At 45.0% G+C, this 22,684-nt stretch overlaps 6 non-coding genes and 2 pseudogenes across 6 annotated transcripts; all 8 read left to right on the forward strand.

The window, feature by feature from the left end:
* The first annotated feature begins 445 nt into the window (after positions 1 to 445).
* On the forward strand, positions 446 to 636 carry LOC130311375 (U2 spliceosomal RNA). Its single transcript, XR_008859773.1, has one exon. It is a non-coding gene; the product is annotated as a U2 spliceosomal RNA (small nuclear RNA).
* A 2,093-nt stretch (positions 637 to 2,729) lies between these two features.
* On the forward strand, positions 2,730 to 2,920 carry LOC130311386 (U2 spliceosomal RNA). Its single transcript, XR_008859784.1, has one exon. It is a non-coding gene; the product is annotated as a U2 spliceosomal RNA (small nuclear RNA).
* Positions 2,921 to 4,984: 2,064 nt separating this feature from the next.
* Positions 4,985 to 5,175, forward strand: LOC130311398 (U2 spliceosomal RNA). The gene has a single exon (XR_008859790.1). It is a non-coding gene; the product is annotated as a U2 spliceosomal RNA (small nuclear RNA).
* Positions 5,176 to 11,982: 6,807 nt separating this feature from the next.
* Positions 11,983 to 12,158, forward strand: LOC130311391 (U2 spliceosomal RNA; annotated as a pseudogene).
* A 2,092-nt stretch (positions 12,159 to 14,250) lies between these two features.
* Positions 14,251 to 14,441, forward strand: LOC130311401 (U2 spliceosomal RNA). The gene has a single exon (XR_008859792.1). It is a non-coding gene; the product is annotated as a U2 spliceosomal RNA (small nuclear RNA).
* A 2,096-nt stretch (positions 14,442 to 16,537) lies between these two features.
* LOC130311402 (U2 spliceosomal RNA) lies at positions 16,538 to 16,728 on the forward strand. Its single transcript, XR_008859793.1, has one exon. It is a non-coding gene; the product is annotated as a U2 spliceosomal RNA (small nuclear RNA).
* Positions 16,729 to 18,824: 2,096 nt separating this feature from the next.
* Positions 18,825 to 19,015, forward strand: LOC130311376 (U2 spliceosomal RNA). The gene has a single exon (XR_008859774.1). It is a non-coding gene; the product is annotated as a U2 spliceosomal RNA (small nuclear RNA).
* Positions 19,016 to 21,104: 2,089 nt separating this feature from the next.
* On the forward strand, positions 21,105 to 21,237 carry LOC130311399 (U2 spliceosomal RNA; annotated as a pseudogene).
* The last annotated feature ends 1,447 nt before the right edge of the window (positions 21,238 to 22,684 follow it).

Genomic DNA, 22,684 nt, shown 5'->3' on the forward strand with positions numbered 1-22,684 from the left:
AAATAACCCGGATTTAACCCACACAGGTAAGTCCAATGGGGTGCAGGCATGTCCTCTATGCTTACAGCTTCCCGTGGGTGTTGGTTTGATACCGTTTGGGGACAGCCAAGGAGGCATCTGCAGGCAACAAAGGTAGGTGTGTGCTTGTGTGTGTGTTTCCTATGCAGATCCTAAGCCCAGTGTCACATGCAAGTAGGAGGAGTAAGAAGGGTTCCTGGCAAATCCGGGTTATGGATTGCATTTAAAAAGGCCCCGTGGGAGTGCAATGGGCCCCTGTCTTGCTGCTTAGCAATAATGGTATGGGTTTAGGTTCTGCTGTGTGTACTGGTGGTTGACTGCCCCCCAGCCCAGAGTGTGCATGGAAAATTGTCTGGCAGCCTCCCTGACAGCAAGCAGTGATAGTGCCCATGAAGGGGACCTTGTTGGGCCCGCCCCTTTCACGGTTATCGCTTCTCGGCCTTTTGGCTAAGATCAAGTGTAGTATCTGTTCTTATCAGTTTAATATCTGATACGTCCCCTATCTGGGGACCATATATTAAATGGATTTTTGAGAACGGGGGCCGATTTCGAAGCTTGCTTCCGTCGCCCTATGCATTGACCCGATATGGCAGTATCTTCGGGTACAGTGCACCACCCCCTTACAGGGTTAAAAAGAAAGATTCCTACTTTCATTGCTACCTGCTTGCTGGCTAGCCAGCTAGCCAGCCCTGTGGGCCTTGCTGCTGCTGCAGCCAAAAAACAAAAGGTGGTGCTGCTGCTGCTTCTGCTGCTTCTGCTTCTGCTTGTGTCTGGCCCCTGTTGGAGCGTCCAGGCACAGGACTTCTGCTGCTGCTGACTAAATGGCCTCCTTAATTGGATCATTTGAGTAGCCAGCACACCTGTGCAGGTAGGGCATGACATGATAGGCAGCTGCCTTGATAGCGGGTGGGTGCTGAATGTTCCTAATTGACAAAATAAGATTAATGCTTATGAAGAAATATAAAATCTCATCCCTTCCCCAATATCGCGCCACACCCCTACCCCTTAATTCCCTGGTTGAACGTGATGGACATATGTCTTTTTTCGACCGTACTAACTATGTAACTATGTAACATAACATGGGGGGGGGGGGGGGGTCTCCTGGCTGTTCACACAGGTGTGTCATTGCTGTACATTGACCATGCATTGCTTCTGTGGTATTGCAAAGGCAAAGACAAATGCTTCCAGCCATCCATTGCACTAATGGATTGGTCATCAGCTGGCTGTCTATGTCCCGCATCAATATAGACCAAAGTACAGAGGGTTAGGCTATGCTATTGTGCACCTACCTGATGCATCAGAAGGTGCGAGGCCCTTGCTAAATTCTGTGCACAGACTTTGAGATCTATGCTTTAGACTGTATCTAAACCTGCTCCAACATGGACTGACATTCTGGCCTACTTTCAGCCGATGCGACTTGTCTGTCGCTGAACAGTCGCTTTTTATGTATTCAGCACCTATGTATAATGTTGTAAAAATGCTCTAGAAGCTAAAGTCGCAGAAATGTCACACATATTTGGCCTGCAACTTTCTGTGCGACAAATTCAGACAGGAAAAATCAGTATAAATCCTTAGAAAATTATCCCCCAGTGTCTCCATCTGCTGGCGGTATTGAATAAGCATTGCTGCACTGATGGGGTATGCATTAGACGAAAAAAAAGAAGAAAAAGAAGAATAATACGCCCAGAAAAGAGGCGAAAAGGAGAAAAACGTAAAAAAACGTGAAAAAAAAGTAAGAGGAAGAGAAGGGAAAAAAAGGTGGAAATGGGTTTAAAAGTGATTTCGGCGGAGAAATATATATATATATATATATATATATATATATATATATATATATATGCGCACACACACACATAGATATAAACGTATTCTCCGTTGAGATATTGCAGCCGCTGCTGTGTCCAGGCCCAGGAGCCTTAGCACTGTGCTGTGATGTCACTCAATACCACTGACATCACTAGGTGTAAACAACATCTCTCCTTTGCTGTGTATGTGACTATGGAGCTGTTTGGTGATGTCGTCTATTACGGCCTTCATAGAAGCAACAGGAGATTGTTGCATCCATCTTGAACCCTCAGAACTACAGTGCTATGATGTCACTCACTTCCACAGGCCTTGCAGAGTGTAAACAACAACAACCCAGCTTTGTTGTGTATGTAACCAAAGGGATTTGTGATGTCACCTAGAACCTTCACAGCAGCGACAGCTTTATGAGGAGCATCAGCACTGCTCTGCCTGAGCAGAACCATCACCGCCATAGGTTGTCAAATAACCCGGATTTAACCCACACAGGTAAGTCCAATGGGGTGCAGGCATGTCCTCTATGCTTACAGCTTCCCGTGGGTGTTGGTTTGATACCGTTTGGGGACAGCCAAGGAGGCATCTGCAGGCAACAAAGGTAGGTGTGTGCTTGTGTGTGTGTTTCCTATGCAGATCCTAAGCCCAGTGTCACATGCAAGTAGGAGGAGTAAGAAGGGTTCCTGGCAAATCCGGGTTATGGATTGCATTTAAAAAGGCCCCGTGGGAGTGCAATGGGCCCCTGTCTTGCTGCTTAGCAATAATGGTATGGGTTTAGGTTCTGCTGTGTGTACTGGTGGTTGACTGCCCCCCAGCCCAGAGTGTGCATGGAAAATTGTCTGGCAGCCTCCCTGACAGCAAGCAGTGATAGTGCCCATGAAGGGGACCTTGTTGGGCCCGCCCCTTTCACGGTTATCGCTTCTCGGCCTTTTGGCTAAGATCAAGTGTAGTATCTGTTCTTATCAGTTTAATATCTGATACGTCCCCTATCTGGGGACCATATATTAAATGGATTTTTGAGAACGGGGGCCGATTTCGAAGCTTGCTTCCGTCGCCCTATGCATTGACCCGATATGGCAGTATCTTCGGGTACAGTGCACCACCCCCTTACAGGGTTAAAAAGAAAGATTCCTACTTTCATTGCTACCTGCTTGCTAGCTAGCCAGCCCTGTGGGCCTTGCTGCTGCTGCTGCTTCTGCTGCTTCTGCTTCTGCTTGTGTCTGGCCCCTGTTGGAGCGTCCAGGCACAGGACTTCTGCTGCTGCTGACTAAATGGCCTCCTTAATTGGATCATTTGAGTAGCCAGCACACCTGTGCAGGTAGGGCATGACATGATAGGCAGCTGCCTTGATAGCGGGTGGGTGCTGAATGTTCCTAATTGACAAAATAAGATTAATGCTTATGAAGAAATATAAAATCTCATCCCTTCCCCAATATCGCGCCACACCCCTACCCCTTAATTCCCTGGTTGAACGTGATGGACATATGTCTTTTTTCGACCGTACTAACTATGTAACTATGTAACATAACATGGGGGGGGGGGGGGGGGGGGGGGGTCTCCTGGCTGTTCACACAGGTGTGTCATTGCTGTACATTGACCATGCATTGCTTCTGTGGTATTGCAAAGGCAAAGACAAATGCTTCCAGCCATCCATTGCACTAATGGATTGGTCATCAGCTGGCTGTCTATGTCCCGCATCAATATAGACCAAAGTACAGAGGGTTAGGCTATGCTATTGTGCACCTACCTGATGCATCAGAAGGTGCGAGGCCCTTGCTAAATTCTGTGCACAGACTTTGAGATCTATGCTTTAGACTGTATCTAAACCTGCTCCAACATGGACTGACATTCTGGCCTACTTTCAGCCGATGCGACTTGTCTGTCGCTGAACAGTCGCTTTTTATGTATTCAGCACCTATGTATAATGTTGTAAAAATGCTCTAGAAGCTAAAGTCGCAGAAATGTCACACATATTTGGCCTGCAACTTTCTGTGCGACAAATTCAGACAGGAAAAATCAGTATAAATCCTTAGAAAATTATCCCCCAGTGTCTCCATCTGCTGGCGGTATTGAATAAGCATTGCTGCACTGATGGGGTATGCATTAGACGAAAAAAAAGAAGAAAAAGAAGAATAATACGCCCAGAAAAGAGGCGAAAAGGAGAAAAACGTAAAAAAACGTGAAAAAAAAGTAAGAGGAAGAGAAGGGAAAAAAAGGTGGAAATGGGTTTAAAAGTGATTTCGGCGGAGAAATATATATATATATATATATATATATATATATATATATATATATATGCGCACACACACACATAGATATAAACGTATTCTCCGTTGAGATGTTGCAGCCGCTGCTGTGTCCAGGCCCAGGAGCCTTAGCACTGTGCTGTGATGTCACTCAATACCACTGACATCACTAGGTGTAAACAACATCTCTCCTTTGCTGTGTATGTGACTATGGAGCTGTTTGGTGATGTCGTCTATTACGGCCTTCATAGAAGCAACAGGAGATTGTTGCATCCATCTTGAACCCTCAGAACTACAGTGCTATGATGTCACTCACTTCCACAGGCCTTGCAGAGTGTAAACAACAACAACCCAGCTTTGTTGTGTATGTAACCAAAGGGATTTGTGATGTCACCTAGAACCTTCACAGCAGCGACAGCTTTATGAGGAGCATCAGCACTGCTCTGCCTGAGCAGAACCATCACCGCCATAGGTTGTCAAATAACCCGGATTTAACCCACACAGGTAAGTCCAATGGGGTGCAGGCATGTCCTCTATGCTTACAGCTTCCCGTGGGTGTTGGTTTGATACCGTTTGGGGACAGCCAAGGAGGCATCTGCAGGCAACAAAGGTAGGTGTGTGCTTGTGTGTGTGTTTCCTATGCAGATCCTAAGCCCAGTGTCACATGCAAGTAGGAGGAGTAAGAAGGGTTCCTGGCAAATCCGGGTTATGGATTGCATTTAAAAAGGCCCCGTGGGAGTGCAATGGGCCCCTGTCTTGCTGCTTAGCAATAATGGTATGGGTTTAGGTTCTGCTGTGTGTACTGGTGGTTGACTGCCCCCCAGCCCAGAGTGTGCATGGAAAATTGTCTGGCAGCCTCCCTGACAGCAAGCAGTGATAGTGCCCATGAAGGGGACCTTGTTGGGACCGCCCCTTTCACGGTTATCGCTTCTCGGCCTTTTGGCTAAGATCAAGTGTAGTATCTGTTCTTATCAGTTTAATATCTGATACGTCCCCTATCTGGGGACCATATATTAAATGGATTTTTGAGAACGGGGGCCGATTTCGAAGCTTGCTTCCGTCGCCCTATGCATTGACCCGATATGGCAGTATCTTCGGGTACAGTGCACCACCCCCTTACAGGGTTAAAAAGAAAGATTCCTACTTTCATTGCTACCTGCTTGCTGGCTAGCCAGCTAGCCAGCCCTGTGGGCCTTGCTGCTGCTGCAGCCAAAAAACAAAAGGTGGTGCTGCTGCTGCTTCTGCTGCTTCTGCTTCTGCTTGTGTCTGGCCCCTGTTGGAGCGTCCAGGCACAGGACTTCTGCTGCTGCTGACTAAATGGCCTCCTTAATTGGATCATTTGAGTAGCCAGCACACCTGTGCAGGTAGGGCATGACATGATAGGCAGCTGCCTTGATAGCGGGTGGGTGCTGAATGTTCCTAATTGACAAAATAAGATTAATGCTTATGAAGAAATATAAAATCTCATCCCTTCCCCAATATCGCGCCACACCCCTACCCCTTAATTCCCTGGTTGAACGTGATGGACATATGTCTTTTTTCGACCGTACTAACTATGTAACTATGTAACATAACATGGGGGGGGGGGGGGGGGGTCTCCTGGCTGTTCACACAGGTGTGTCATTGCTGTACATTGACCATGCATTGCTTCTGTGGTATTGCAAAGGCAAAGACAAATGCTTCCAGCCATCCATTGCACTAATGGATTGGTCATCAGCTGGCTGTCTATGTCCCGCATCAATATAGACCAAAGTACAGAGGGTTAGGCTATGCTATTGTGCACCTACCTGATGCATCAGAAGGTGCGAGGCCCTTGCTAAATTCTGTGCACAGACTTTGAGATCTATGCTTTAGACTGTATCTAAACCTGCTCCAACATGGACTGACATTCTGGCCTACTTTCAGCCGATGCGACTTGTCTGTCGCTGAACAGTCGCTTTTTATGTATTCAGCACCTATGTATAATGTTGTAAAAATGCTCTAGAAGCTAAAGTCGCAGAAATGTCACACATATTTGGCCTGCAACTTTCTGTGCGACAAATTCAGACAGGAAAAATCAGTATAAATCCTTAGAAAATTATCCCCCAGTGTCTCCATCTGCTGGCGGTATTGAATAAGCATTGCTGCACTGATGGGGTATGCATTAGACGAAAAAAAAGAAGAAAAAGAAGAATAATACGCCCAGAAAAGAGGCGAAAAGGAGAAAAACGTAAAAAAACGTGAAAAAAAAGTAAGAGGAAGAGAAGGGAAAAAAAGGTGGAAATGGGTTTAAAAGTGATTTCGGCGGAGAATATATATATATATATATATATATATATATATATATATATATATGCGCACACACACACATAGATATAAACGTATTCTCCGTTGAGATATTGCAGCCGCTGCTGTGTCCAGGCCCAGGAGCCTTAGCACTGTGCTGTGATGTCACTCAATACCACTGACATCACTAGGTGTAAACAACATCTCTCCTTTGCTGTGTATGTGACTATGGAGCTGTTTGGTGATGTCGTCTATTACGGCCTTCATAGAAGCAACAGGAGATTGTTGCATCCATCTTGAACCCTCAGAACTACAGTGCTATGATGTCACTCACTTCCACAGGCCTTGCAGAGTGTAAACAACAACAACCCAGCTTTGTTGTGTATGTAACCAAAGGGATTTGTGATGTCACCTAGAACCTTCACAGCAGCGACAGCTTTATGAGGAGCATCAGCACTGCTCTGCCTGAGCAGAACCATCACCGCCATAGGTTGTCAAATAACCCGGATTTAACCCACACAGGTAAGTCCAATGGGGTGCAGGCATGTCCTCTATGCTTACAGCTTCCCGTGGGTGTTGGTTTGATACCGTTTGGGGACAGCCAAGGAGGCATCTGCAGGCAACAAAGGTAGGTGTGTGCTTGTGTGTGTGTTTCCTATGCAGATCCTAAGCCCAGTGTCACATGCAAGTAGGAGGAGTAAGAAGGGTTCCTGGCAAATCCGGGTTATGGATTGCATTTAAAAAGGCCCCGTGGGAGTGCAATGGGCCCCTGTCTTGCTGCTTAGCAATAATGGTATGGGTTTAGGTTCTGCTGTGTGTACTGGTGGTTGACTGCCCCCCAGCCCAGAGTGTGCATGGAAAATTGTCTGGCAGCCTCCCTGACAGCAAGCAGTGATAGTGCCCATGAAGGGGACCTTGTTGGGCCCGCCCCTTTCACGGTTATCGCTTCTCGGCCTTTTGGCTAGATCAAGTGTCTGGTCAGGAGGATCCTGGGAGTTTGTCCTACCTTTTTCAAGGGGGGCTGCTACGAGGAACCGAAAAGGCGATCGACAAGATGGGTGTTCGCATCCGTTACCTTACATCCGGTGAAACGCGGATTCGTTTTTCCTTTCGCTTTGATGTTGATGAAGACAAGCAAGAACTCGTCCAACTTTCTTATTTTGTGAAAGAAACTCTCTACAAGCTTCTTGGGGTGAAGAAAGAGAACATCGTCTGTCTCAGAGATCCTCGGAAGGGCAGCTTCATCTTAACTCTGGACTCTGCTTATGCATGCCAGAATCTTTTTGAGAAGCTGAAAAGCAATCAAGACCTTGCTGAGCTTGATGGGATCACGGTCACAGTGTTGTATACTGGAGGTGATATTCCTCTAGTTGTGTGTATGCACAATCCCTTTGTGACTGTGTCCCATATTGAGCTCTTTTTGGGGAAATACTGCAGTTCTGTTAAGTATTCCCATAAGGTGATGAATTCAGAAGACCTATGGACGGGGAAACATAAGTTTTTTGTGAAAATGAAGGAGGATGCTACTGGCATTGGAGGGTTGTGTCATCCACCCTCCAACTTTTCTATCGGTCGGGATAAGGGCTATTTGTTTTATCCCGAGATGCCTACTTTTTGTAGGAAATGTAAGAAATTCGGACATACTATGGAAGTTTGCACGGACACTACAGTTCGCTGTGGTCGGTGCAATCAAGAAGGCCATGTTTCTAAGGACTGTGCTAAAATTGTCTGCAACATTTGTGGTGAAGAAGGCCATGCCTTTAAAGATTGCAGTCTCCGTTCCAGTGTAGCTAGATCGTGGGCTGACCGTGTAGCGGGGAGAGTGGGTGTAGTGCAAGCTGAAGTACCACCTGCGAAAGCACCCCAGCGGTCTGAGGCGCCTTCAGAAAAGCCGGCTGTAACTTCTGATGTCGTGGCGGAGCTTATGGACCTTTCTGCTGCTGTGCCTGAGACAGAGGGGAGACCTTCTGTGGAGGGTTCTGGTGGTGGAGGGTCACTAGTGAGCAGTGAAGCCATGGAGGTTGGCGTGAAGGAGATCAAGCGGAAGAAGGAACTCGGAGATGAGCCACAACTTGGCATTAAACGGCCTGTCAAAAAAAGCTCAGACGAATGTGAGGACAGTCAACATGCATGGAGGCCTTCTATAAGATCAGCGTCCGATCCAAAAAATATCAAAGAGTTCGAAAGCCCGGAGTCACCTGTGGGTTTCATATCGGACTCAAACTCCAGTAGCGAATAGCTTCCTTAAAGTGCTCCTCTCTTAATGTGAGAGGTCTAAAGAGCCCTACGAGAAGGGCTGCTTTGTTTAGTTTTTTAGAGACCTTGGACTGTTCTCTGTTCTTTTTACAAGAATGTGGAATTGAACATAGTCCAAATTATGAGGACCTTTGTCGTGGCTGGACTTTGGGACCATCGGTCTGGTCAGGTGACAATCTGAACAGATCTTCAGGTGTTGGGATCTTGTTTAGAGGTTCAGATGTACAAGTTTTGTCCTTCTTAGAAATTATACCTGGTAGAGCGCTATTAGTTAATATTAAGTACAATGGCTCGGAGATTAAGCTTTTTAACATCTATGCTTCTCCTGAAAAAAATGAGAGAGCCGACTTGATTAATGATATTCAGGCTTTTATCCCAGGTTCAACACCTATTTTAATGGCTGGAGATTTTAATTGTTGTATGAGTGGTGATCATCGTGAGAGTGGAAGTGTGCATGTCAGAGTGGATAAAACAGAGAAACAGATTAAGAGTATGACTGAGGATTTTAACTTTACCGATGTCTGGAGGAGAAAATACCCAGACGACCCTGGTTACACATGGGAAAATAATGTCTGCAAATCCAGGATTGATTTTATTTTTTTATCGGAAAGTTTTAATCTAGTTGATGTTTCTCTTTTATCGAATATTTTCTCTGATCATAAGTTATTATATGCACATGTCACTTTACCTGGCCTAGAGAAAGGCAGAGGCGTTTGGAAGCTCAACACTACTTTATTAGAGGACATGAAAACAAAAAATGATTTTATTGCTGATTATAACAAATGGAGATTGCGTCAATCCCAATATAAAAATATTTTGGATTGGTGGGAGGATGTTAAAAAGTGGACTAAACTGTTTTTTATCCGTGTGGGCATCCAAAAGGCTAAGGAGAAAAAGTTATGGTTTAAAATGTTAAACACTAAAATCCAAACATATTATAAACTAAAGCAAGCCGGGCTTGAGATGGATGATGTTATTGCTCAGACAAAAAATGAAATAAAAAATGCCATTAGTCAAAAAGGAAAAGAAATGATTTTTAACAGCAAGGTGCAATGTCTGGAGAATGATGAAAAGTGTTCGAGATTCTTTTTTAAGAAGGTGGTGGGAAAGAAAGAAATGATATCTGTAATAGAAGGGAAGATAACTAATGAAGAGATGTTGCGAGAAGCACAAGTATTTTATCAGGAGCTTTTTAATAAAAAAGATATTGATATTTCCTTTACTAATGATGTTTTAGATACCTTGGATTCAAAACTTGACAAAACTGACCAAGAGAGCCTTTGTGATGAAATCTTTTTACCTGAACTTTTAAGCACTTTTAAGAGTTTTTTAAATGGTAAAACACCTGGTTCGGATGGGTTGCCAGTTGAATTTTATCTGTGTTTTTGGTCCATTTTAAAAGATGATCTTTTAGGTATTTTTAACTGTGCTTTTAAATCTGAGATTTTACCTGCGTCCTGGAGAGATGGTGTTGTTACTCTGATTTTTAAAAAAGGAGACATCTCTAAATTAGAAAATTGGAGGCCTATTACCCTGCTAAATACAGACTATAAGGTTTTAGCAAAAATTTTAGCAAATAGGCTCAAGCAGGTAATTGCTAAGGTTATACACAGTGACCAAGTATGCGGAGTACCTGGAAGGAAAATAAGTGATCATCTAAACCTTGTAAAAGATGTTTTATGGTATCAGAAACAATGTGATCAGAAATTGGCAATTTTATCCTTGGATTTTCAAAAGGCTTATGACCGTGTTTCTCATGATTTTTTATGGTTGGTTTTAAAGAAAATGAATTTTCCTGATTTTATTGTTGGAAAAATTGCACTTTTATATAAAAACTGTTTTAGTCGTATTTTAATTAACGGTTTTTTATCCCAAGAGGTATGTTTACAGTCTGGGGTGAAACAGGGGTGCCCCCTATCACCCATTCTTTTCATATGTGCAATAGAACCTCTGTTGAATGTTTTGAGAAAAGATAAGCTCATTAGAGGAGTGCCAATCCCTGGAAGTGGAGGACAGAGCGTAAAGACGATAGCATATATGGATGATGTTAATATTCTATGTTCAGATGAACCATCCCTGAAACGTGCTATCAGACAGACAGAATTTTTTTGTGAGGGCTCTGGCTTCAAATTAAATAAAAATAAATGTGATTGCTTTGCAATAGGGAATTGGGGCAATACGGAGGTGAATGTGCAATATGATAAAATCAAAATCTTGGGTGTCATCTTTGACAATGAAAATAATGGAGAGGAAAGCTGGTCCATCGTCAAAGAGAAAGTGCAAAGGAAAATAAGTTTTTGGAAAATGAGGAAATTAACAATAGAAGGAAAAGTACTGATAATGAAAGCTTTGTTGCTACCTATCATGCTATATTTAAGCTTGGTTTTCCCACCGAGTGAACGCACCTTAAAGTTTTTAAACAAGATTTGCTTTCATTTTTTATGGGGGTCTAAAATGGATAAACTCAGGAGAGATGTAATGATGAAGACAAAGAAATTGGGGGGTAAGGATGTGCCTGATTTAAAAAGGTTTTTATATATTCACTTTTTTTCTATGTGTTTTAATGGCTTGCAAAGAAACTGTTATTGGTCTTATTTTTTAAAATATGCTGCAGGTCACATTTTTAGAAAAAGAAAGTGGATAACCTTACCTTTAACGTCCCCAATCTTATTTATTCCCCCAGCGCACTATGTGGTTTTAGAAAAGATTATTTGTATTTATGGCATTGCTAATTTTAGTCAAGAAATTTGTAGTAATGCACGAAAATTAGTTCCTGAAATCAGGAAGATAGAACAGATTTGCTTAATATCTAATTATTCCACTGAGAAATCTCTAAGAGTTTGGAGGATGGTGAATATGGGATTCTTATCTAATGACTTAAAAGATCTGGCCTGGCAGATAGCACATCAATGTTTGCCTACCAGAGAATTCCAACACAGAAGAGGATTGTGTCGTAGTGCAAAGTGCCCGAGAATGGGGTGTCCTAGTGAGGAAACAGTTTTACACCTTTTTTGGAACTGTTTTTACGCCCAAGAGATATGGCATTTGATAGGACCCTTACTAAAATTCATTTCTGATCTTAATTTTTTAAATCATGAAGTTATTTTATATGGATTTTATAATGTTTTATCTGTGGAGAAGTCTCGGGTTTTGTGGATTAGTATAAATTGTATTAAAATTGCACTATGGAAGACGAGGAATATTCTTCTTTTTAAAAGAGACACTATTACCTCTAAAGATTGTGTTCGCCTAGCTCTTAGTGAGATGTATGTTTTCTATTTATTGGATAAAAAAAGATTAGGTCACAAAGTGGCTAAAAGTCTTTGGAATCTACATCTGTGGAATATGCTTTTAGCAGACTAAGTGTAATCTGGACTGCGTAAGGTCTTTTAGTCTAAGAATATTATATCTAAAAGTAAAAAATCTGTTCTTATCAGTTTAATATCTGATACGTCCCCTATCTGGGGACCATATATTAAATGGATTTTTGAGAACGGGGGCCGATTTCGAAGCTTGCTTCCGTCGCCCTATGCATTGACCCGATATGGCAGTATCTTCGGGTACAGTGCACCACCCCCTTACAGGGTTAAAAAGAAAGATTCCTACTTTCATTGCTACCTGCTTGCTGGCTAGCCAGCTAGCCAGCCCTGTGGGCCTTGCTGCTGCTGCAGCCAAAAAACAAAAGGTGGTGCTGCTGCTGCTTCTGCTGCTTCTGCTTCTGCTTGTGTCTGGCCCCTGTTGGAGCGTCCAGGCACAGGACTTCTGCTGCTGCTGACTAAATGGCCTCCTTAATTGGATCATTTGAGTAGCCAGCACACCTGTGCAGGTAGGGCATGACATGATAGGCAGCTGCCTTGATAGCGGGTGGGTGCTGAATGTTCCTAATTGACAAAATAAGATTAATGCTTATGAAGAAATATAAAATCTCATCCCTTCCCCAATATCGCGCCACACCCCTACCCCTTAATTCCCTGGTTGAACGTGATGGACATATGTCTTTTTTCGACCGTACTAACTATGTAACTATGTAACATAACATGGGGGGGGGGGTCTCCTGGCTGTTCACACAGGTGTGTCATTGCTGTACATTGACCATGCATTGCTTCTGTGGTATTGCAAAGGCAAAGACAAATGCTTCCAGCCATCCATTGCACTAATGGATTGGTCATCAGCTGGCTGTCTATGTCCCGCATCAATATAGACCAAAGTACAGAGGGTTAGGCTATGCTATTGTGCACCTACCTGATGCATCAGAAGGTGCGAGGCCCTTGCTAAATTCTGTGCACAGACTTTGAGATCTATGCTTTAGACTGTATCTAAACCTGCTCCAACATGGACTGACATTCTGGCCTACTTTCAGCCGATGCGACTTGTCTGTCGCTGAACAGTCGCTTTTTATGTATTCAGCACCTATGTATAATGTTGTAAAAATGCTCTAGAAGCTAAAGTCGCAGAAATGTCACACATATTTGGCCTGCAACTTTCTGTGCGACAAATTCAGACAGGAAAAATCAGTATAAATCCTTAGAAAATTATCCCCCAGTGTCTCCATCTGCTGGCGGTATTGAATAAGCATTGCTGCACTGATGGGGTATGCATTAGACGAAAAAAAAGAAGAAAAAGAAGAATAATACGCCCAGAAAAGAGGCGAAAAGGAGAAAAACGTAAAAAAACGTGAAAAAAAAGTAAGAGGAAGAGAAGGGAAAAAAAGGTGGAAATGGGTTTAAAAGTGATTTCGGCGGAGAAATATATATATATATATATATATATATATATATATATATATATATATATATGCGCACACACACACATAGATATAAACGTATTCTCCGTTGAGATATTGCAGCCGCTGCTGTGTCCAGGCCCAGGAGCCTTAGCACTGTGCTGTGATGTCACTCAATACCACTGACATCACTAGGTGTAAACAACATCTCTCCTTTGCTGTGTATGTGACTATGGAGCTGTTTGGTGATGTCGTCTATTATGGCCTTCATAGAAGCAACAGGAGATTGTTGCATCCATCTTGAACCCTCAGAACTACAGTGCTATGATGTCACTCACTTCCACAGGCCTTGCAGAGTGTAAACAACAACAACCCAGCTTTGTTGTGTATGTAACCAAAGGGATTTGTGATGTCACCTAGAACCTTCACAGCAGCGACAGCTTTATGAGGAGCATCAGCACTGCTCTGCCTGAGCAGAACCATCACCGCCATAGGTTGTCAAATAACCCGGATTTAACCCACACAGGTAAGTCCAATGGGGTGCAGGCATGTCCTCTATGCTTACAGCTTCCCGTGGGTGTTGGTTTGATACCGTTTGGGGACAGCCAAGGAGGCATCTGCAGGCAACAAAGGTAGGTGTGTGCTTGTGTGTGTGTTTCCTATGCAGATCCTAAGCCCAGTGTCACATGCAAGTAGGAGGAGTAAGAAGGGTTCCTGGCAAATCCGGGTTATGGATTGCATTTAAAAAGGCCCCGTGGGAGTGCAATGGGCCCCTGTCTTGCTGCTTAGCAATAATGGTATGGGTTTAGGTTCTGCTGTGTGTACTGGTGGTTGACTGCCCCCCAGCCCAGAGTGTGCATGGAAAATTGTCTGGCAGCCTCCCTGACAGCAAGCAGTGATAGTGCCCATGAAGGGGACCTTGTTGGGCCCGCCCCTTTCACGGTTATCGCTTCTCGGCCTTTTGGCTAAGATCAAGTGTAGTATCTGTTCTTATCAGTTTAATATCTGATACGTCCCCTATCTGGGGACCATATATTAAATGGATTTTTGAGAACGGGGGCCGATTTCGAAGCTTGCTTCCGTCGCCCTATGCATTGACCCGATATGGCAGTATCTTCGGGTACAGTGCACCACCCCCTTACAGGGTTAAAAAGAAAGATTCCTACTTTCATTGCTACCTGCTTGCTGGCTAGCCAGCTAGCCAGCCCTGTGGGCCTTGCTGCTGCTGCAGCCAAAAAACAAAAGGTGGTGCTGCTGCTGCTTCTGCTGCTTCTGCTTCTGCTTGTGTCTGGCCCCTGTTGGAGCGTCCAGGCACAGGACTTCTGCTGCTGCTGACTAAATGGCCTCCTTAATTGGATCATTTGAGTAGCCAGCACACCTGTGCAGGTAGGGCATGACATGATAGGCAGCTGCCTTGATAGCGGGTGGGTGCTGAATGTTCCTAATTGACAAAATAAGATTAATGCTTATGAAGAAATATAAAATCTCATCCCTTCCCCAATATCGCGCCACACCCCTACCCCTTAATTCCCTGGTTGAACGTGATGGACATATGTCTTTTTTCGACCGTACTAACTATGTAACTATGTAACATAACATGGGGGGGGGGGGGGGGGGGGTCTCCTGGCTGTTCACACAGGTGTGTCATTGCTGTACATTGACCATGCATTGCTTCTGGGGTATTGCAAAGGCAAAGACAAATGCTTCCAGCCATCCATTGCACTAATGGATTGGTCATCAGCTGGCTGTCTATGTCCCGCATCAATATAGACCAAAGTACAGAGGGTTAGGCTATGCTATTGTGCACCTACCTGATGCATCAGAAGGTGCGAGGCCCTTGCTAAATTCTGTGCACAGACTTTGAGATCTATGCTTTAGACTGTATCTAAACCTGCTCCAACATGGACTGACATTCTGGCCTACTTTCAGCCGATGCGACTTGTCTGTCGCTGAACAGTCGCTTTTTATGTATTCAGCACCTATGTATAATGTTGTAAAAATGCTCTAGAAGCTAAAGTCGCAGAAATGTCACACATATTTGGCCTGCAACTTTCTGTGCGACAAATTCAGACAGGAAAAATCAGTATAAATCCTTAGAAAATTATCCCCCAGTGTCTCCATCTGCTGGCGGTATTGAATAAGCATTGCTGCACTGATGGGGTATGCATTAGACGAAAAAAAAAGAAGAAAAAGAAGAATAATACGCCCAGAAAAGAGGCGAAAAGGAGAAAAACGTAAAAAAACGTGAAAAAAAAGTAAGAGGAAGAGAAGGGAAAAAAAGGTGGAAATGGGTTTAAAAGTGATTTCGGCGGAGAAATATATATATATATATATATATATATATATATATATATATATATGCGCACACACACACATAGATATAAACGTATTCTCCGTTGAGATATTGCAGCCGCTGCTGTGTCCAGGCCCAGGAGCCTTAGCACTGTGCTGTGATGTCACTCAATACCACTGACATCACTAGGTGTAAACAACATCTCTCCTTTGCTGTGTATGTGACTATGGAGCTGTTTGGTGATGTCGTCTATTACGGCCTTCATAGAAGCAACAGGAGATTGTTGCATCCATCTTGAACCCTCAGAACTACAGTGCTATGATGTCACTCACTTCCACAGGCCTTGCAGAGTGTAAACAACAACAACCCAGCTTTGTTGTGTATGTAACCAAAGGGATTTGTGATGTCACCTAGAACCTTCACAGCAGCGACAGCTTTATGAGGAGCATCAGCACTGCTCTGCCTGAGCAGAACCATCACCGCCATAGGTTGTCAAATAACCCGGATTTAACCCACACAGGTAAGTCCAATGGGGTGCAGGCATGTCCTCTATGCTTACAGCTTCCCGTGGGTGTTGGTTTGATACCGTTTGGGGACAGCCAAGGAGGCATCTGCAGGCAACAAAGGTAGGTGTGTGCTTGTGTGTGTGTTTCCTATGCAGATCCTAAGCCCAGTGTCACATGCAAGTAGGAGGAGTAAGAAGGGTTCCTGGCAAATCCGGGTTATGGATTGCATTTAAAAAGGCCCCGTGGGAGTGCAATGGGCCCCTGTCTTGCTGCTTAGCAATAATGGTATGGGTTTAGGTTCTGCTGTGTGTACTGGTGGTTGACTGCCCCCCAGCCCAGAGTGTGCATGGAAAATTGTCTGGCAGCCTCCCTGACAGCAAGCAGTGATAGTGCCCATGAAGGGGACCTTGTTGGGCCCGCCCCTTTCACGGTTATCGCTTCTCGGCCTTTTGGCTAAGATCAAGTGTAGTATCTGTTCTTATCAGTTTAATATCTGATACGTCCCCTATCTGGGGACCATATATTAAATGGATTTTTGAGAACGGGGGCCGATTTCGAAGCTTGCTTCCGTCGCCCTATGCATTGACCCGATATGGCAGTATCTTCGGGTACAGTGCACCACCCCCTTACAGGGTTAAAAAGAAAGATTCCTACTTTCATTGCTACCTGCTTGCTGGCTAGCCAGCTAGCCAGCCCTGTGGGCCTTGCTGCTGCTGCAGCCAAAAAACAAAAGGTGGTGCTGCTGCTGCTTCTGCTGCTTCTGCTTCTGCTTGTGTCTGGCCCCTGTTGGAGCGTCCAGGCACAGGACTTCTGCTGCTGCTGACTAAATGGCCTCCTTAATTGGATCATTTGAGTAGCCAGCACACCTGTGCAGGTAGGGCATGACATGATAGGCAGCTGCCTTGATAGCGGGTGGGTGCTGAATGTTCCTAATTGACAAAATAAGATTAATGCTTATGAAGAAATATAAAATCTCATCCCTTCCCCAATATCGCGCCACACCCCTACCCCTTAATTCCCTGGTTGAACGTGATGGACATATGTCTTTTTTCGACCGTACTAACTATGTAACTATGTAACATAACATGGGGGGGGGGGGGGGGGGGTCTCCTGGCTGTTCACACAGGTGTGTCATTGCTGTACATTGACCATGCATTGCTTCTGTGGTATTGCAAAGGCAAAGACAAATGCTTCCAGCCATCCATTGCACTAATGGATTGGTCATCAGCTGGCTGTCTATGTCCCGCATCAATATAGACCAAAGTACAGAGGGTTAGGCTATGCTATTGTGCACCTACCTGATGCATCAGAAGGTGCGAGGCCCTTGCTAAATTCTGTGCACAGACTTTGAGATCTATGCTTTAGACTGTATCTAAACCTGCTCCAACATGGACTGACATTCTGGCCTACTTTCAGCCGATGCGACTTGTCTGTCGCTGAACAGTCGCTTTTTATGTATTCAGCACCTATGTATAATGTTGTAAAAATGCTCTAGAAGCTAAAGTCGCAGAAATGTCACACATATTTGGCCTGCAACTTTCTGTGCGACAAATTCAGACAGGAAAAATCAGTATAAATCCTTAGAAAATTATCCCCCAGTGTCTCCATCTGCTGGCGGTATTGAATAAGCATTGCTGCACTGATGGGGTATGCATTAGACGAAAAAAAAGAAGAAAAAGAAGAATAATACGCCCAGAAAAGAGGCGAAAAGGAGAAAAACGTAAAAAAACGTGAAAAAAAAGTAAGAGGAAGAGAAGGGAAAAAAAGGTGGAAATGGGTTTAAAAGTGATTTCGGCGGAGAAATATATATATATATATATATATATATATATATATATATATATATATGCGCACACACACACATAGATATAAACGTATTCTCCGTTGAGATATTGCAGCCGCTGCTGTGTCCAGGCCCAGGAGCCTTAGCACTGTGCTGTGATGTCACTCAATACCACTGACATCACTAGGTGTAAACAACATCTCTCCTTTGCTGTGTATGTGACTATGGAGCTGTTTGGTGATGTCGTCTATTACGGCCTTCATAGAAGCAACAGGAGATTGTTGCATCCATCTTGAACCCTCAGAACTACAGTGCTATGATGTCACTCACTTCCACAGGCCTTGCAGAGTGTAAACAACAACAACCCAGCTTTGTTGTGTATGTAACCAAAGGGATTTGTGATGTCACCTAGAACCTTCACAGCAGCGACAGCTTTATGAGGAGCATCAGCATTGCTCTGCCTGAGCAGAACCATCACCGCCATAGGTTGTCAAATAACCCGGATTTAACCCACACAGGTAAGTCCAATGGGGTGCAGGCATGTCCTCTATGCTTACAGCTTCCCGTGGGTGTTGGTTTGATACCGTTTGGGGACAGCCAAGGAGGCATCTGCAGGCAACAAAGGTAGGTGTGTGCTTGTGTGTGTGTTTCCTATGCAGATCCTAAGCCCAGTGTCACATGCAAGTAGGAGGAGTAAGAAGGGTTCCTGGCAAATCCGGGTTATGGATTGCATTTAAAAAGGCCCCGTGGGAGTGCAATGGGCCCCTGTCTTGCTGCTTAGCAATAATGGTATGGGTTTAGGTTCTGCTGTGTGTACTGGTGGTTGACTGCCCCCCAGCCCAGAGTGTGCATGGAAAATTGTCTGGCAGCCTCCCTGACAGCAAGCAGTGATAGTGCCCATGAAGGGGACCTTGTTGGGCCCGCCCCTTTCACGGTTATCGCTTCTCGGCCTTTTGGCTAAGATCAAGTGTAGTATCTGTTCTTATCAGTTTAATATCTGATACGTCCCCTATCTGGGGACCATATATTAAATGGATTTTTGAGAACGGGGGCCGATTTCGAAGCTTGCTTCCGTCGCCCTATGCATTGACCCGATATGGCAGTATCTTCGGGTACAGTGCACCACCCCCTTACAGGGTTAAAAAGAAAGATTCCTACTTTCATTGCTACCTGCTTGCTGGCTAGCCAGCTAGCCAGCCCTGTGGGCCTTGCTGCTGCTGCAGCCAAAAAACAAAAGGTGGTGCTGCTGCTGCTTCTGCTGCTTCTGCTTCTGCTTGTGTCTGGCCCCTGTTGGAGCGTCCAGGCACAGGACTTCTGCTGCTGCTGACTAAATGGCCTCCTTAATTGGATCATTTGAGTAGCCAGCACACCTGTGCAGGTAGGGCATGACATGATAGGCAGCTGCCTTGATAGCGGGTGGGTGCTGAATGTTCCTAATTGACAAAATAAGATTAATGCTTATGAAGAAATATAAAATCTCATCCCTTCCCCAATATCGCGCCACACCCCTACCCCTTAATTCCCTGGTTGAACGTGATGGACATATGTCTTTTTTCGACCGTACTAACTATGTAACTATGTAACATAACATGGGGGGGGGGGGTCTCCTGGCTGTTCACACAGGTGTGTCATTGCTGTACATTGACCATGCATTGCTTCTGTGGTATTGCAAAGGCAAAGACAAATGCTTCCAGCCATCCATTGCACTAATGGATTGGTCATCAGCTGGCTGTCTATGTCCCGCATCAATATAGACCAAAGTACAGAGGGTTAGGCTATGCTATTGTGCACCTACCTGATGCATCAGAAGGTGCGAGGCCCTTGCTAAATTCTGTGCACAGACTTTGAGATCTATGCTTTAGACTGTATCTAAACCTGCTCCAACATGGACTGACATTCTGGCCTACTTTCAGCCGATGCGACTTGTCTGTCGCTGAACAGTCGCTTTTTATGTATTCAGCACCTATGTATAATGTTGTAAAAATGCTCTAGAAGCTAAAGTCGCAGAAATGTCACACATATTTGGCCTGCAACTTTCTGTGCGACAAATTCAGACAGGAAAAATCAGTATAAATCCTTAGAAAATTATCCCCCAGTGTCTCCATCTGCTGGCGGTATTGAATAAGCATTGCTGCACTGATGGGGTATGCATTAGACGAAAAAAAAGAAGAAAAAGAAGAATAATACGCCCAGAAAAGAGGCGAAAAGGAGAAAAACGTAAAAAAACGTGAAAAAAAAGTAAGAGGAAGAGAAGGGAAAAAAAGGTGGAAATGGGTTTAAAAGTGATTTCGGCGGAGAAATATATATATATATATATATATATATATATATATATATATATATATGCGCACACACACACATAGATATAAACGTATTCTCCGTTGAGATATTGCAGCCGCTGCTGTGTCCAGGCCCAGGAGCCTTAGCACTGTGCTGTGATGTCACTCAATACCACTGACATCACTAGGTGTAAACAACATCTCTCCTTTGCTGTGTATGTGACTATGGAGCTGTTTGGTGATGTCGTCTATTATGGCCTTCATAGAAGCAACAGGAGATTGTTGCATCCATCTTGAACCCTCAGAACTACAGTGCTATGATGTCACTCACTTCCACAGGCCTTGCAGAGTGTAAACAACAACAACCCAGCTTTGTTGTGTATGTAACCAAAGGGATTTGTGATGTCACCTAGAACCTTCACAGCAGCGACAGCTTTATGAGGAGCATCAGCACTGCTCTGCCTGAGCAGAACCATCACCGCCATAGGTTGTCAAATAACCCGGATTTAACCCACACAGGTAAGTCCAATGGGGTGCAGGCATGTCCTCTATGCTTACAGCTTCCCGTGGGTGTTGGTTTGATACCGTTTGGGGACAGCCAAGGAGGCATCTGCAGGCAACAAAGGTAGGTGTGTGCTTGTGTGTGTGTTTCCTATGCAGATCCTAAGCCCAGTGTCACATGCAAGTAGGAGGAGTAAGAAGGGTTCCTGGCAAATCCGGGTTATGGATTGCATTTAAAAAGGCCCCGTGGGAGTGCAATGGGCCCCTGTCTTGCTGCTTAGCAATAATGGTATGGGTTTAGGTTCTGCTGTGTGTACTGGTGGTTGACTGCCCCCCAGCCCAGAGTGTGCATGGAAAATTGTCTGGCAGCCTCCCTGACAGCAAGCAGTGATAGTGCCCATGAAGGGGACCTTGTTGGGCCCGCCCCTTTCACGGTTATCGCTTCTCGGCCTTTTGGCTAAGATCAAGTGTAGTAATACAGGAGATCTGGTCAGAAGGTACTCGGGTACCCCTCTCCTCGGCCTTGTGGGATCGCCCAGGTTTATTGCCTGGGCTTCACCCACTTGTTGCTATTGGGGAGAGGGCCTAGTCCCAGGGTAACGAGTAGCGATCGCCTCTCAAGACCTTCGGGTGGAGAGAGGTTAGAACCATGGATGATGATCCGGATCCAGGTTCTGTGCCGGCATACGCAAGGATCAAAAACACCGTGAGAGTCATTCTCACGGATGATACCAAAAGGGCGGACGATTTGAAATTCGTAGTAGAGGACGTGCTCGGAGGAGTTTTCGGAATACAGAAGGGCGAGATATTGGCAATCCAGGACTACCCGAAGCGTAAAATTTTTGATGTGACGTTCACACAAAATGGCATCCACAGAGATTTTGTTACCAGAGCTGCTGCGAGTAAAGACAAAAAGCTTCAGGGTGTCCGGATTATTGAGCACGTTCTAGACGATATTAAGCTGGTGGTAGTAAAGATGTATTCCCCTTTCGCCAACCTACACGATGTTGAGTTGTTTTTACAAGTCTATTTTAGTAAGGTTGAGTGCAGAGGAAAAATCATGAACAGCTGTGGCATCTGGACATCTAAGTGGAGATTTCAGGTTACATGCAAAAAAGATGACAGATTGCCAGGGGGAATTCAACTACCACCAGCTCGTTTTAAAATAAATAATATGTGTGGCGACCTCTTTTATGCGGGGATGCCAAGCTACTGCAGGAAGTGTCACAGATATGGACACACAAAAGAAAACTGTGAAAGTACATGCAAAAAATGTGGTAGCACACAGCACGAGACAGAGAAATGCACAAGAGGAGGGAGGTGCAATTTCTGTCAACAATTCGGTCACCTTTTCTCCTCTTGTCCCCACAGACATAGGACGGAGCAGCAGTGGCAACCCTGGAGGCAGCAAGGACAGCAACCGGGACACCAGCCGAGGCAAGCAGAGCCAGTGATTACCCCCCCACAAGAGGTAAGCGGTGAGATGGAGAAGGAGAAAGACCCCCCTCAGTCAAAAGGAGGGGACCCTAAAGAGCAGAGGATGGCCAAAAAACGTGCAAGTGGTGAAAAAACTGGCCCCCAGGAGCATGCTGGGTTAAGAGAGGAGCGGACGGCGGCCGAATCCGCTCCTCAGCAACCTCTGGCTCAGGGTCCCCCTGAGAGCGATGATCCGGGTGGAGAGGTGAAGGTTAAAAGGCGGAGGGGCTCCAGAAGACTCTATTCGGAGGCGGTCCAGGGGGAGCCGATGGAAGTACCTGCGGATGCAGGGAACCCAAGTGACGTTCCTCCACAGGTCCCCATAGGGGATACCCCCCCTCCTCCCTGCCAGGAGGAGGTTTCAGGGGTGACCGTCTCTGAGGTACCAGAGACGGAACTAAGTGAACACCCGACCCCTATGGAGGGGCAAGAGGTGGAAGAACCCAATGAGTCTGGAGCCCTGATTGCCAGGATGCCCGAGAACAACTATGCCTCAATCATGATGGAGGAGGGGGGTCGGCTGAGTGATGGTGCCTCCTCT

Source organism: Hyla sarda, unplaced genomic scaffold (genome assembly GCF_029499605.1).
Source record: "Hyla sarda isolate aHylSar1 unplaced genomic scaffold, aHylSar1.hap1 scaffold_1630, whole genome shotgun sequence".
Classification (NCBI taxonomy): Eukaryota; Metazoa; Chordata; class Amphibia; order Anura; family Hylidae; genus Hyla; species Hyla sarda.